At 46.6% G+C, this 14,629-nt stretch overlaps 1 protein-coding gene across 2 annotated transcripts in view; it reads left to right on the top strand.

Moving 5' to 3' along the window:
• The window catches only part of TRPC3 (transient receptor potential cation channel subfamily C member 3), a 423,006-nt gene that overhangs the window by 370,393 nt on the left and 37,984 nt on the right, over positions 1-14,629 (top strand). The gene's annotated exons all lie outside the window — the stretch shown is intronic.

Raw genomic sequence — 14,629 nt, 5'->3', positions numbered from 1 at the left:
CAGGTGCTACGTATCATTTTATAGAATGCACTTGATAAATGTTACTTTAATGCTGATTGGTTGCCATGGCCAACTTTTCAACTGGCTCACTTCTCCACTCTTTTCACTGCTTCATGAATAGACCCCTTAGGGGTCTATTTACCAAGCCCTGGACAGAGATCAAGTGGACAGAGATAAAGTTCCAGCCAATCAGCTCCTAACTACCATGTTACAGGATGAGTTTGAAAAATGACAGTTAGTAGCTGGTTGGCTAGTACTTTATCTCCATCCAAGGCTTAGTAAATAGACCTTAGTCTCTTCTCTAGACACACATCCTCTTACTGTTATGTTTTTGCCTACTTGATTCACACTCCGCCCAGTATCAAAGCTTTGTCAAGGCCTCACTCATGCCTGATCACTTGTGATGTGTGGTTTTTACATAGTATTTTTAATATCAAAAACATTTCATTTAATTTTTGTCTACAATTATTCTGAGGAAGTGCAAAATGGAAGCACATTTGATTTGCAGACAATTATGCCAATGTTATAACCAGATGCAAACAATGGGATGTAGATGGCATCCCAATTACACAACAGTAATAATCAGAGTACAATAGTAAGATAAAGTAATATTGTCCAATTAGCAATAAGTAAATAGAGCACGTCATACCACTCACTCCATTTCCTGCATTAGCCCCTATTAGACTCCATATAATTTAATAACATGATGTGTTATAGGACAGAAACCATTTATCTATTGATATCTGAATTCAATAGTGCTAGATGTATGCTTTTCATGAATCAGTGTGTGGCAGACCCTGCAAGTAATTATTATGGTAATAAATCACAGACAATCACAGACAACCTATATCAAGTTACTTACATTTTTCAAATAGAGGCTACCATTAGACTGGGATAAAAAAAACACACAAATGGAAAAGCTTGTAATTAATCAAACTGCTCTCGACCATGCTCTGTGACATGGATTCTCAGCTCACTAGAAATTGATCAAAGCATTAAAGTGCAGTTTGTTTTTTTCCTAATAGATAGCAGGTTGTTTGATGTCTTCTTGCATCTTTGGGAGATATTTTGCAACCAGTGAGCGGCTGATCGTGCTCATAATCTAAATAACAGTATTTGCTACTGTAATGACTGATTGTTACTCCTAAAACTGCAGTATATCTGACTTCACTGTTTTTGGAAGAATCATGGAACATTAGGAGAAGACTAAAATAATTCTTAGACAAAATACAAGTCGGGTCTCCCATATCCGGAGACTCAAATACCTGAATATTCAGAAAAACTGAATATTCCAGCCTTGTTGTGATGTCATGATATGGCCTGATGTCATGATGTCACCGCATCAAGGACCAATGACAGCCAGTGGGGGAGTGGCTTTGCAGCCATTCCCTCACTGCTAGCTCTGGAAATGCCGCCGACCACCCCACGCACATGCCGGACCCCCCTCTGACACACCGGACACACTGATGACCACACCAAGCACACGCCAGACCCACCGACCACTACACTGGACCCACCACCGCCCCCCTGCCGACACGCCGGACCTGCTGCTGATGAGTATTCTAAGATCCAGATATATGCCAAATCCTGAATGCTCCTGGTCCTAAGAATTCCGAATATGGGAGACTCAACCTGTACATAGAATATGGTGGTCAGGTATTTGGCTGAGCTCCACAAAAATCCCACTGGTACAATTATGTGGTTTTGGCCATTTCTTATAGTAACGCAAAGATATTATGGGACATAACAGTACATTGTAACAGTGCAATCATACCGTCTTATACAATTAAGATTATCCTATTTGTTGATGATTTAGACAAATTATTATGTTCCATGAGCAAAGTTGAATGTATGAACTTAGATTCATCTGGAGACACTTTTCATTAGTCAGTGTAATCAATATATAGCCACTGTGTTTTTTTTAGTAAGATTACTAATAGGGACACGAGAATGGAGATTTAGGAAGACCTGGTGAAGGTATTTGGGAAGTAAAAGTTGCAATGCTTTAGATCAGGGGTGGCCAACCAGTCAGAGACAAAGAGCCAACAAATCTTGTTAGGTACGTCATAGAGCCGACATCAAGCCGAAGGAGTGTGCTCAAAAATGGGGTGTGACCTTGTGCATGCTAGGCCACACCCCTGGTATAAAATACAATTAAAAATTCCAGATACACATAAAATAAATTTTGAAGCCAGAATCAACATAAAATACATTGAAAAAGACACTTCCACAAAAAAAAAAATGTAAAAATCCGGATCCACATAAAATATATTGAAAAAGCCATATTCACATAATACACTTCAGCTCCTCCATGTGTCACTCCAGCCAGCACCCTCCTGTGTCACTTCAGCCAGCTCCCCTATGTGTCAATGTGTCACTCCAGCCAGCACCCTCCTGTGTCACTCCAGTCAGCTCCCCATTGTGTCTCTCCTGCCAGGATTCTCCTTTGTCACTCCAGCCAGCTCCCCATTGTGTCACTCCTGCCATACCCTCCTGTGTCACTCCAGCCAGCACCCTCCTGTGTCACTCCAGCCAGCACCCTCCTGTATCACTCCAGTCAGCTCCCCCATTATGTCTTTCCTGCCAGGATCCTTCTGTGTCATTCCAGCCAGCTCCCCCTTGTGTCACTCCAGCCCACCCTCATATGTCACTACAGCCCAGTATCTGGCTCCCTCAGTTTTCAGTTGCCATAGTGCTGCTGTGTGTCTGGTTGGCGTGCACCAGTTTCCAGGATCTTTTGTGGTCAGGTGACTTTGAGTGTCGGGAGCCGCATTTGAATAAAGAAAGAGCCGCATGCGGCTCAAGAGCCACAGGTTGGCCACGGCTGCTTTAGAGCAAGAGTTACAAAACCCTTTTGCAGAGTCTGGAGTCCACATTTTTCTTGTTGGTCTATCAGGCTGCTGTTAACTATTGTCTGACCAATTAAATATATAGACTGGATGATAAACTTGCATTGTGATATATGACATTGGGCGCCAGTCCAAGGTGCAAGCTCATAGACTCATGAGTGCAATTCTGGTTCGACACGTGACCACTCCTTGGGGTATATTTACCAAGCTTCATGTTTGCCCAAATTGGCTAACACGGGAGTGGTTGGTCAAATTTTCAAACATGGAAATTTACTAAAGAAGAAACACAGGAGTATTTGTCCAAATAGAAGTACAAACCATGGGTGGACATGGATATACAATCAAATACACCATTTGCCAAACTGGCATGTAATTTCCATATACAATACTGATCTGAAACACTGGTTTCAAACATATGGGGGACCCCTACGTCTTTTCCCCCCATGTTTTTGGAACCAGGACCGGTCCAAAAGCCTGGTGCTGGTTCTTAAAATACTGGGGGCCCTCACGCATTTTTCCCTTGTGTTTTTTGAACCAGGATCAGCTCAAAGAACCCGGGCCTGGTTATGCTTGTGGGTGGGGGGACCCAAACCATTTTGTGTTCTAATTTTTAACTCTTTTTAACACATTTACACAGGGAAGCACTGCACAGATCACACTGATCCGTGCAGGCTTCATATATAGGAGTCTTTGAGGGTCATTCCGAGTTGATTGTAGCTGTGCTAAATTTAGCACACCTACGATCTTCTTCCTTGACATGCGGGGGGATGCCCAGCACAGGGCTAGCCCACCCCGCATGTCAGTCCGGCCCCACCTCGCAGAAGCGCAAAGGCATCGCACAGCGGCAATGCCTTTGTACTTCAAGAGTAGCTCCCGGCCAGTGCAGCTTTAGCGTGCTGGCCGGGAGCTACTCATCGCTCCCCGGGCCGCAGCTGCTGCGTGTGACGTCACGCAGCCACTGCGGCCCGCCCCCCGTTCGCTCCGGCCACGCCTGCGTTGGACGGACCAAACCCACGAAACGGCGGCCAAACGCCGCCGTTCCACCCCCTCCCACCCAGCGATCACCTCTACCTGTCAATCAAGCAGAGGCGAGCGCATCCCTACTACGGCCTTCAGCCATCTGGCATGCGCCGGAGCACTACGGCGCCGCGCATGCACAGCAGGGACCCGTTCGCTCTGCTGCGTTAAAACGCAGCGAGTGAACGGGTCAGAATGACCCCCTTTGTCTGCCTCCAAACACGGCAGCAAAACACGGACAAATACACCATCAGAAAAATGAGTTTTATGGTAAGAACTTACCCTTGTTAAAACTCTTTCTGTGAGGTACACTGGGCTCCACAAATCTGGACAATGGGGTGTAGAGTAGGATCTTGATCCGAGGCACCAACAGGCTCAAAGCTTTGACTGTTCCCAGAATGCACAGCGCCGCCTCCTATATCACCCCGCCTCCCAGCACAGGAGCTCAGTTTAGGTAACCAGCCCAATGCAGTAGCAGGAAAAGAGACGACAACGGTTAGTAGCCACATACACCACACTCTCACGACAAGAGAAGTGTCAGCGGCTAATGCCTTATCAACCCAAAGTGCGTCAGGGTGGGCGCCTTGTGGAGCCCAGTGTACCTCGCAGAAAGAGTTTTAACAAGGGTAAGTTCTTACCATAAAACTCGTTTTCTGCTGTGGGGTACACTGGGCTCCACAAGTCTGGACAATGGGGATGTCCTCAAGCAGTTCCTTATGGGAGGGGACGCACTGTAGCGGGCACAAGAACCCGGCGTCCAAAGGAAGCATCCTGGGAAGCGGCAGTATCGAAGGCATAGAACCTTATGAACGTGTTCCCTGAGGACCACATAGCGGCCTTGCACAATTGATCAAGGGTCGCACCACGTTGGGCCGCCAAAGAAGGTCCAACAGACCGAATAGAATGGGCCGTAATATGAACAGGAGCTGACAGACCAGCCTTCACATAAACATGTGCAATCACCATTCTAATCCACCTGGCCAGGGTCTGCTTGTGAGCAGGCCAGCCACGTTTGTGAAATCCAAACAAAACAAAGAGAGAATCAGACTTTCGAATAGAAGCAGTTCTCTTCACATAGATACGGACAGCCCGTACCACATCCAAAGACCGCTCTTTGGGAGACAAATCAGGAGAGACAAAAGCTGGAACCACAATCTCCTGATTAAGGTGGAACGAAGAAACCACCTTAGGTAAATATCCGGGACGAGTCCTAAGAACCGCCCGGTCACGGTGAAAAATCAGATATGGGGAACTACAAGACAAGGCACCCAAATCCGAAACTCTTCTAGCAGAGGCAATAGCCAGCAAGAACACCACCTTAAGGGAAAGCCACTTAAGGTCAGCTGAACCAAGAGGTTCAAATGGAGGCTCCTGCAACGCCTCCAAAACCACCGACAAGTCCCAAGGAGCCACAGGCGGGACACAGGGAGGTTGGATACGCAACACACCCTGAGTGAAAGTATGAACATCCGGTAAAGTCGCAATTTTTCTCTGAAACCACACCGACAAGGCAGAAATATGAACCTTGAGGGAGGCCAGACACAGGCCTAAATCTAGGCCCTGCTGTAGAAAAGCCAAAAGTTTGGCTGTACTAAACTTGGAAGCGTCATAATGGTTAGATGCGCACCAAACAAAGTAGGAATGCCAGACCCGATGGTAAATCCGAGCAGAGGCCGGTTTCCGGGCCCGCAACATAGTTTTAATGACCTCTTCAGAAAAACCCTTAGCTCTTAAGACGGAAGCTTCAAGAGCCACGCCGTCAAAGACAGCCGGGCTAGGTCCTGGTAGACACAGGGGCCCTGAACGAGGAGGTCTGGGCATTGTGGAAGTAGAAGTGGACGCTCTGACGATAGGCCTTGCAGGTCTGAGAACCAGTGCCGTCTGGGCCACGCCGGAGCTATGAGAAGCAGATTTTCTTTTTCTTGCTTGAACTTCCGAATTACCCTGGGCAGGAGTGACACCGGAGGGAACACATACAGCAGCCGAAACCTCCACGGCACTGCCAGCGCATCCACGAATGCTGCTTGAGAATCCCTTGTCCTTGCTCCGAAGACCGGAACCTTGTGATTGTGTCGAGACGCCATCAGATCCACATCTGGAAGACCCCACCTTTCCACGAGGAGTTGAAACACTTCTGGATGGAGGCCCCACTCGCCGGCATGCACGTCCTGACGACTGAGAAAGTTTGCTTCCCAATTCAGGACTCCCGGAATGAATATTGCCGATATTGCCGGTAGATGGCGTTCTGCCCAACGTAGAATCCGTGAGGCTTCCATCATTGCCAAACGGCTTCGAGTGCCGCCTTGATGATTTATGTAAGCCACTGTGGTGGCATTGTCCGACTGTACTTGAACAGGACGGTTCTAAATCAAATGCTGGGCTAGGTTCAACGCATTGAAGACTGCCCGCAATTCCAGAATGTTGATCGAGAGGAGAGATTCCTCCTTGGTCCACCGACCCTGCAAGGAGTGCTGCTCTAGCACCGCTCCCCAACCTCTTAGACTGGCATCTGTCGTCAACAGGACCCAGTTGGATATCCAGAAGGGACGGCCTCTGCACAATTGTCGATCCTGGAGCCACCAGAGCAACGACAGACGGACCTCCGGAGTCAAAGAGATTATTTGAGACCTGATCCAGTGAGGCAGGCCATCCCACTTGGCTAGAATCAGCTTCTGGAGGGGGTGAGAATGGAATTGAGCATACTCCACCATGTCGAATGATGATACCATGAGGCCCAGCACCTGCATTGCCGAATGTATCGACACTTGCGGACGAGAAAGGAAGCAACGAATCCTGTCCTGAAGTTTCAGGACTTTCTCCTGAGACAAGAACAACCTCTGGTTGTTAGTGTCCAACAGCGCTCCCAGATGCACCATGCTCTGAGCAGGGACCAGGGAGGATATCTTCCAGTTGATGAGCCACCCGTGGGCTTGTAGACACCGGACCGTCATATCCAGATGATGCAGGAGAAGATCTGGGGAATTTGCCAGGATTAACAAGTCGTCCAGATACGGCAGTATCCTGACCCCTTGACGGCGGAGTACCACCGTCATCACCGCCATAACTTTGGTGAAGACTCGCAGAGCCGTTGTTAAACCAAAAGGTAACACCCGAAACTGGTAATGGAGGTTGCCAATAGCGAACCTCAGGTATTGTTGATGTGACACTGCTATAGGAATATGCAGATAAGCATCCTGTATGTCCAGGGAGACCATGTAGTCCCCAGGTTCCAAGGCCAGAACTATAGAGCAAAGGGTTTCCATACGGAACTTGGAAACCTTCACAAACTTGTTCAGTGCCTTGAGGTTGAGATTGGGCTGGGAGGAGCCATTCGGTTTCGGGACTAGAAACAGCGGAGAATAGTACCCCCGGCCCCTCTGAGCAAGAGGCACTTGTACTACGACTCCTGTATCCAGGAGGTCTGTACCACCGAATGCAGAGTGTTTGCCTTTGTGTGGTCCGACGGAACGTCTGTCTGGCAAAATCGATGAGGGGGTCGGTTTTTGAAGGCTATGGCGTAACCTCGAGTGACGACTTCCCTTACCCAGGCATCTGAAGTGGTCTTCAACCATTCCTGTGTATATCCTAGAAGCCGGCCCCCCACCAGGGGGAGGCCCGCCCCGTCATGCGGCAGGCTTATCGGTCTTGACTGCTGGCTGACGGGCCAGGTTTGGAAGAGCGGGCCTGCTTATGGTACGCCTGACCTTTTGCTTTACCTGAAGGACGAAAGGGGCGAAAGGACGTGCCTTTGGCCTTCGACACAGAAGGAGCTGTATTAGGCAGACAGGCAGTTTTGGCAGTAGCCAAGTCAGCCACTATCGTATTTAAGTCCTCCCCAAACAGAATATCGCCCTTGAAAGGGAGTACCTCCAGGGTTTTTCTAGAGTCCAGATGCACAGACCAGGATCTCAGCCACAATATCCTGCGAGCCAGGACTGACGTAGTAGAGGCCTTGGCTGCTAGGATACCGACATCAGAAGCCGCCTCTTTAATATAGCGAGAAGCTGTGACAATATATGACAAGCATTGTCTAGCATGGTCAGAGGAGATTTCAGCATCTAACTCCAAGGCCCATGCTTCAATAGCCTCTGCCGCCCATGTAGCTGCAATAGTGGGCCTTTGTGCAGCACCCGTGAGGGTGTAAATCGCTTTTAGACAACCCTCGACACGTTTATCCGTAGGCTCTTTTAGAGACATGACGGTAGTGACAGGTAGAGCTGAGGAAACCACCATCCTAGCCACATGTGAGTCTACTGGAGGAGGCGTTTCCCAATTCTTAGACAGCTCTGGCGCGAGGGGATAGCGAACCAGCATCTTCTTTTGAGGCACAAACTTCGTACGTGGGCTTTGCCAGGGTTCCTGACGTATATCCACTAGGTGGTCAGAATGAGGTAAAACTTGTTTAATCACCTTCTGACGCTTGAACCTATCTGGTTTCTTAGGAGGAACGGATGGCTCGGGATCATCCGTAATCTGCAGAATTAACTTAATCGCCTCCAAAAGATCAGGAACGTCCACATGTGAACTACCCTCCCCATCAGCCGTATCTGAGTCAGAACCTGTGGGGTCAGTGTATGTGCTGTCTTCATCAGACGAGGTGTCAGTGACAGCAGTGGATTGTGAGGAGACGAGCGCTCACTTAGAGGACCTCTTGGACTTAGGCGAGCGATGGTCAGACTTTTTAGTAGTCAGGGACTGGTTCAACTTCTTTAGTTGAGCAGATAAATCGTCCGCCCACGGCGGGTTAGCTGCAGGGACCACATACGGTTGTACCGGCATTGGGGGTCCCATAGGGGGTGTTAGTTTATGAACTAGCGTATGCAGAAGCGTGGAAAAAGCGGCCCACGGAGGGTCAGTATGTTGCCACAGTCCCACTGGGGGGCAAGGAGCCCCCAGAACCAGAGCCCACAGCTGCTATATTCTCCCCACATGTGCCTGTGGCTTCAGCAACACCAGCAGTGTGTTCCGCCCCAGAACCGTTACCCTCAGAAGCAGACATGATATTACTTGCAGTATGAGGTAACACAGTACAATTATTAGCAGCACTATATCCCTAAACCCAAACCCCTGCGCAGTGTAGTCAGCACCAGCAGAGATAAAGGAGAGATATGGTGACTAAATTACAGAGAAAAATACGTAACACAGTATATCTTTGTGAAAATCCTATATTAAATAACACCTGACGCACCAAGCCTCCTCAGGTTATAGAATATAGGGATAGCAAGTTGAGTGAAAGACACGAGCTGGACACCACTCAGCTATCAATGCACACACAAATAGTCACAGTTTGTACAATGCAGAGGTTATTACAGACAATAATACTGCACTGGACTAGCTTACACAGCTATATAGTCAATAGATATAACACTACACAGTAAGAAACTGGATGTATATCACTGGGTAATTGTACTATAAACCCCTGACTAAATGCACTCTTTCTTACTAACACTGACTAAAAAGGCAGGTAGCATACTTAAGTGTCATGTAAAGGCACAGCGCTGACAACCAGGCGGCTTTACATAGGAGAGTTTGCCCAAGCAGTCCCAGGAACAGTGAGCTGAGGAGTAATGGCGCCGCAGACACTGACAGGGAGTGAGGAAAAGACAGAGATGCAGCTCCAGGGCGGGAACACTTGCTGGAAATGGCGCCCTGGGGCTGGGGGAGGGGCTTCAGGTCTAAGCCTTATCCTCCTTGCTGGCAAAACCAGACATTTACCACCGCTGCTGCCCTTGAAGTCTTCACTTTTTACCTCATAAAAAGCTTTTCTCAGGGCTGCTTGGAGCAGCCCCTCTGTTAAGTGCCTGCTTATAGGAGGCGGCGCTGTGCATTCTGGGAACAGTCAAAGCTTTGAGCCTGTTGGTGCCTCGGATCAAGATCCTACTCTACACCTCATTGTCCAGACTTGTGGAGCCCAGTGTAACCCGCAGCAGAAACACGATTACTTAAAACATGGAAACATAGTAAATTCCTGTGTTTTAGTTAAGAAAAAGCACCCGTGTCTGATTGTTCTCACCTGTGTTTAATCTTGGGCAAATACGGGTGAGATACAATTGTTAGTAAATTTACCCCTTAGTATCCAGGGAATACATATGATATCCTGGCAGACGGGATGCCGGCTGTCACTATACCGACAGCGGCATCCCGTCTGCCGGAATCCCGGTGGCAAGGTAGTGAGTCCCCTCACGGGCTTGTTGTGCTTTCTACGCATTGGGCTCTATTCCTACTCGGTTGGTGGCATGGGCCCACCAACTGAGTGAGAATTCCCGACGGCGGTCTGGATTCCGGCTGTCAGTATACCACTGGCTGTCAGGTTTCTGATGTTGGTATCCTGAACGCCGGGATACCAACAGCCGGTAAATTGACTGCATCCCATATCCAGCCCCATCTAAAAGTGGTTCCTTCTCCTTTGCTGACTTTATCAGATTCTCTGTCTCTGTTCAGGAGTTAAGTTTATATAGGTCACCTATTCACATGATGCTAGTCAACTGGTGGTCTTTGCCCATCAACTATTCTCTTATTATCACTGTCAGGAGTAACCAGCCACAATCTAAGTTCAGTGACTATATAGTCAGCCACGGAGGTCCTTAGCAGCTGTAACCCCTAAAATTGTAGTAGTTAAACCACTGGCAATCAACCAGACATTTGGTTTCATGGTATAATTTCAACTAGAGCAATACAATGGTTAATTGCTGATTTTGGTAATTACATTTTTGTTACCTCCCTTACTTGTATTCAATATTTTGCAGGGAAATTAGTATGTTCAAAGATAGCGTTTATAAATATGTCATCTCTGTCTTGCAGTCTTTATCTTTATAATTGCTCTAAAAATGCTAACAGGATATATACCATTAATTAAACATAAGCATATTGTTGTCTGGTCAACCTTTAGGTGATATGTGTACTGTCAGTCAGTGTGAAGCTTTTGATATCAGCTGAGATGTTATGATATTACCCTAATGTACTCTGAAGCTGTAATTAGGTGCAATTTGTCTCACAGGAACATCAAAGAAATGTAAATGACACATGTTGTGTTTACTGCACAATAATACACCTAAAGTCCACAAAGTTAATTTTCTGTAAACATTATGAGTTCTAAAACTATCATTTCCCATTTGAGGTTCTTAAAAGTTGTTTTGTTGGAACAAAAGGCCACTTTAGACAACGTTAATAAAGATTTAAATTAAAACTAAACCTAAGATGCAAGTTGATTTACCTAAAAGAACAAGTAAAACACTCACAAAATATAATTAATATATCTAAGCTTTTAATGTAATTACATTTTTTAGAAATATATTTGAGGCTGACACTATTTTTAACGCTTATAAAGTTTGGACATTGACTGATGTAGGGGAACCCAAGGCAAAACCATGTGTTTTATATTTTCAAATTGTCTAGTTAACAAATGGCAGTCTCATCTGTCTTTTTATGGTAGTTAATGTTACTGGTTACACTGTTGACTCTGTTGTAATGAGGCATGAGGGGGTTACAGGGTTACAAAGCAATGCTTGAGACCCAAGTAATATAGTGTACCCCACTGTCTGAGGCCCCTCCATTCTCCATTAAGTGGTCATTTACTGTAATGAAATGTCCAGCCATGCATTAAATTAAAATGGACTAGTCACACCCATAGGAGTGCGCAGCTAATTATATTAGGGGGTGCACTGCCTTTTGGGCGTGTCTAGCACCGCCCAGGGACATATCTAGAACTATTTTACATTTGCTCAGTAAAATCACATGGCTTAATCTAATTTCTCCCTAGTTCCTAATAATAAAGTAGATATAATATACCCCAGAGAAATAAAATAAAACATAATCGTGTGACTGACGGCTGATACTTACTGTCTGCTACAGCATAATCCTGAGTGCTAGCTGCCGCTGCACCCTATTGCTGCTTATACTTCCCCTATCTCTGACCCAGTGGCTGAACTAGAGAGTGGTAGGCCTAGGTGCATATGCATTCCCCTTCCCACACACCCCACCCCACGCACCCTCCAGCACCTACACCCTGATTTTGAGTGGACCACTCTGAAAAATATGGCAGATTTTGGGGGCCGAACATTTCAGTTATAATATAACACAAGAAAGGTTTATAATTTACACGTTTGCCAGTAGAGCCACATTTGCCTCTTTCTATGCCGTCAGACTCTTCCTCTGCAGGACACCAGCATTTGTCACACATGTCCTCATGCTCACCAGCTACTGACAGTAGTGCCCCTTATTCACATTATGCCAAACAGTATGAGCTGAAATTCACATTATGCCACACGGTATGAGCCGAAATTCACATTACGCCACATGGTATGAGCCGAAATTCACATTACGCCACATGGTATGAGCCAAAATTCACATTACATGACACAGTATGAGCCGAAATTCACATTACGCCACACAGCATGAGCCAAAATTCACATTACACCACACAGTATGAGCCGCAATTCACACTACGCCACACAGCATGAGCCAAAATTCGCATTACACCACACAGCATGAGCCAAATTCACATTACGCCACACCATATGAGCTGAAATTGACATAGTATGAGCTGAAATTCATATTACGCCACATAGTATGAGCCGAAATTCACAATGCACCACACAGTATGAGCTGAAATTCACATTACAACACATGGTATGAGCTGAAATTCACATTACGCCGCACCGTATGAACCAAATTCACATCAGCATTGCAAGATACACATAATACCCCAGTGCTTACTGTTATAAGTAAAACACATTATTAATAATATACATTTCGAGGGATATAGATAATCTGTAGTAATAATAAATTGAAATGTAACATGTAGGCCTGCAGGACTGCAGTTTACTTAGCACTCCCCAACTGTCTAAGCTGAGCGATGACTTACTATCTCTCTCGGCTCCGACTCCGAGCCCTCCCAAGAGGAATGCTGGCCTGAGTCTGTGGCGTTGTTGCACACCGGCACAACAGAGCGCAGGCGGGAGAGAGAGCGCGGATGGGAGGGGGGAGAGAGAGCGCGGATGGGAGGGGGGAGAGAGAGCGTGGATGGGAGGGGGGAGAGAGAGCCACAGAGAAGAGGGGGAGACAGAGTGCTGACAGGAGGGTGGAGGCAGAGTGCTGGCGGGAGGGGGAGAGAGAGTGCAGACAGGAGGGGGAGAGAGAGTGCAGACGGGAGGGGGCACAGGAACGAACAGCGATCACTCAGGCGTAGCGTGTGGGGGGTGACGGACATTAGGGGGTGCCTAATGTCCGGCACCCGACGTGTGTGCACCTATGGTCACACCCACAAGTGTGGATGTAATATTGAGGTCTTACATTATATAATTATAGTCTCATATAGCTTAAGATAAGTACAACACAACTGTAAAATACAATTGCATATGCATGCAACAAACTAGCGACATGCGGTGACGCAGAGCCTTTCCTGTCATACTAACATATACGCAGGAGTTATGACTATATAAGTATATGAAAAATACAAAAAATATATTAGAAACATCTTCTTTGAATTATTCTAATATTTTTAAAGCCAAAACTCTGCATATCTCTGATCAAACTGCTGCACCTGTGTATAAGGCCCACATGAATACTCAGGCTCATATATGGGGCCAGGTGTAATGCAGTCTGTGATTGTCGGAAGTGCGAGTTGCCGAGGCGATCTTGGATGTTTTTTTAAAGGGGCAATCAATTACAAGGCATGGTTTTGTTTTGTAAGTGATTGCCCCTTTAAAAAAGTCTGAGATCAGCCTGTAACCCGCATCTACGGTGATCTCAGACTGCATTACATCCCGCCGATTGTGAGTAAATCTGGCTCTGGTACTAGCCAGTGCCTCCTGAGCCATTTACCACACCCAACTATACCTTAGGAGTACAGCTTAACAGCAATTCAAGAGCCGCATTACCCTTATTGTGATCAATAGAATGTAGAAGTGACATATGCAGAAGTGAAAATAGTGTTTTGACATTTCCCATGCAAACTGTAATGAAATATGTAAGGGTTAGCATTACTGCCTCACAGGTTCAATTCCCACCATGGTCCTAACTGTGTGGAGTTCTTATATTCTCACCGTGCTTACGTGGGTTTCCTCCCACAGTCCAAAAATATACTGGTAGGTTAATTGACTCCCAACAAAATTGACCTGAATGCATGAATGTGAGTGTGTGTACATGAAGGACTGATGTGAATGGGCAAAATATTCTCTGTAAAGCGCTGCGGAATACGTGTGCGCTATATAAATAACTGGTAATAAATAAATATTGCCTGATTCAGAGATGGAGGCAGTAAGCATAGCGGCTGTGTCTCTGGACACAGCTACTGTGCAAGAATATGTTAATGCTGCAAGAGGTACCTTGTGTTAACAGATGCCTCCTGAAAGCTTGTGTGATCAGCTGCTGCATCTGAGGACACAGCATCAGATGACTTTACATGAACAGTGGCCGTTTGAGTAACCCTGAGATTGATTGTATAGTGGGAGTAGTGATGATGCACTTAATCGCAAATCGATTCTTCAAGCACTTGGTTGGCCCATTTCAAAGGGAAAGGGGCCAGAATCTGGGAGCCTGGTGTACTTTCCTGGGAATCCTGGATAGATCTTTGAAAATCATGCGTCTCCCAGACATTCTGGGAGAGAAGGCTAGTAAGTTTTAGCATCATCTCCTTCTTAATTGTACACACTCTTACTATACTCATACCTCCCAACTGTTTCCTCACAATTTCAGCGTGACAGTCCCGCTTTCCAGGCACTGTCCCACTTCCCACTCACGTGCCACAGTCCCATAGGTGGGGG

This window comes from Pseudophryne corroboree, chromosome 1, assembly GCF_028390025.1.
Source record: "Pseudophryne corroboree isolate aPseCor3 chromosome 1, aPseCor3.hap2, whole genome shotgun sequence".
In the NCBI taxonomy this organism is placed as follows: Eukaryota; Metazoa; Chordata; class Amphibia; order Anura; family Myobatrachidae; genus Pseudophryne; species Pseudophryne corroboree.
Note: the sequence above shows the minus strand (reverse complement) of the source record. Positions and strands in the feature narration are given on the sequence as shown.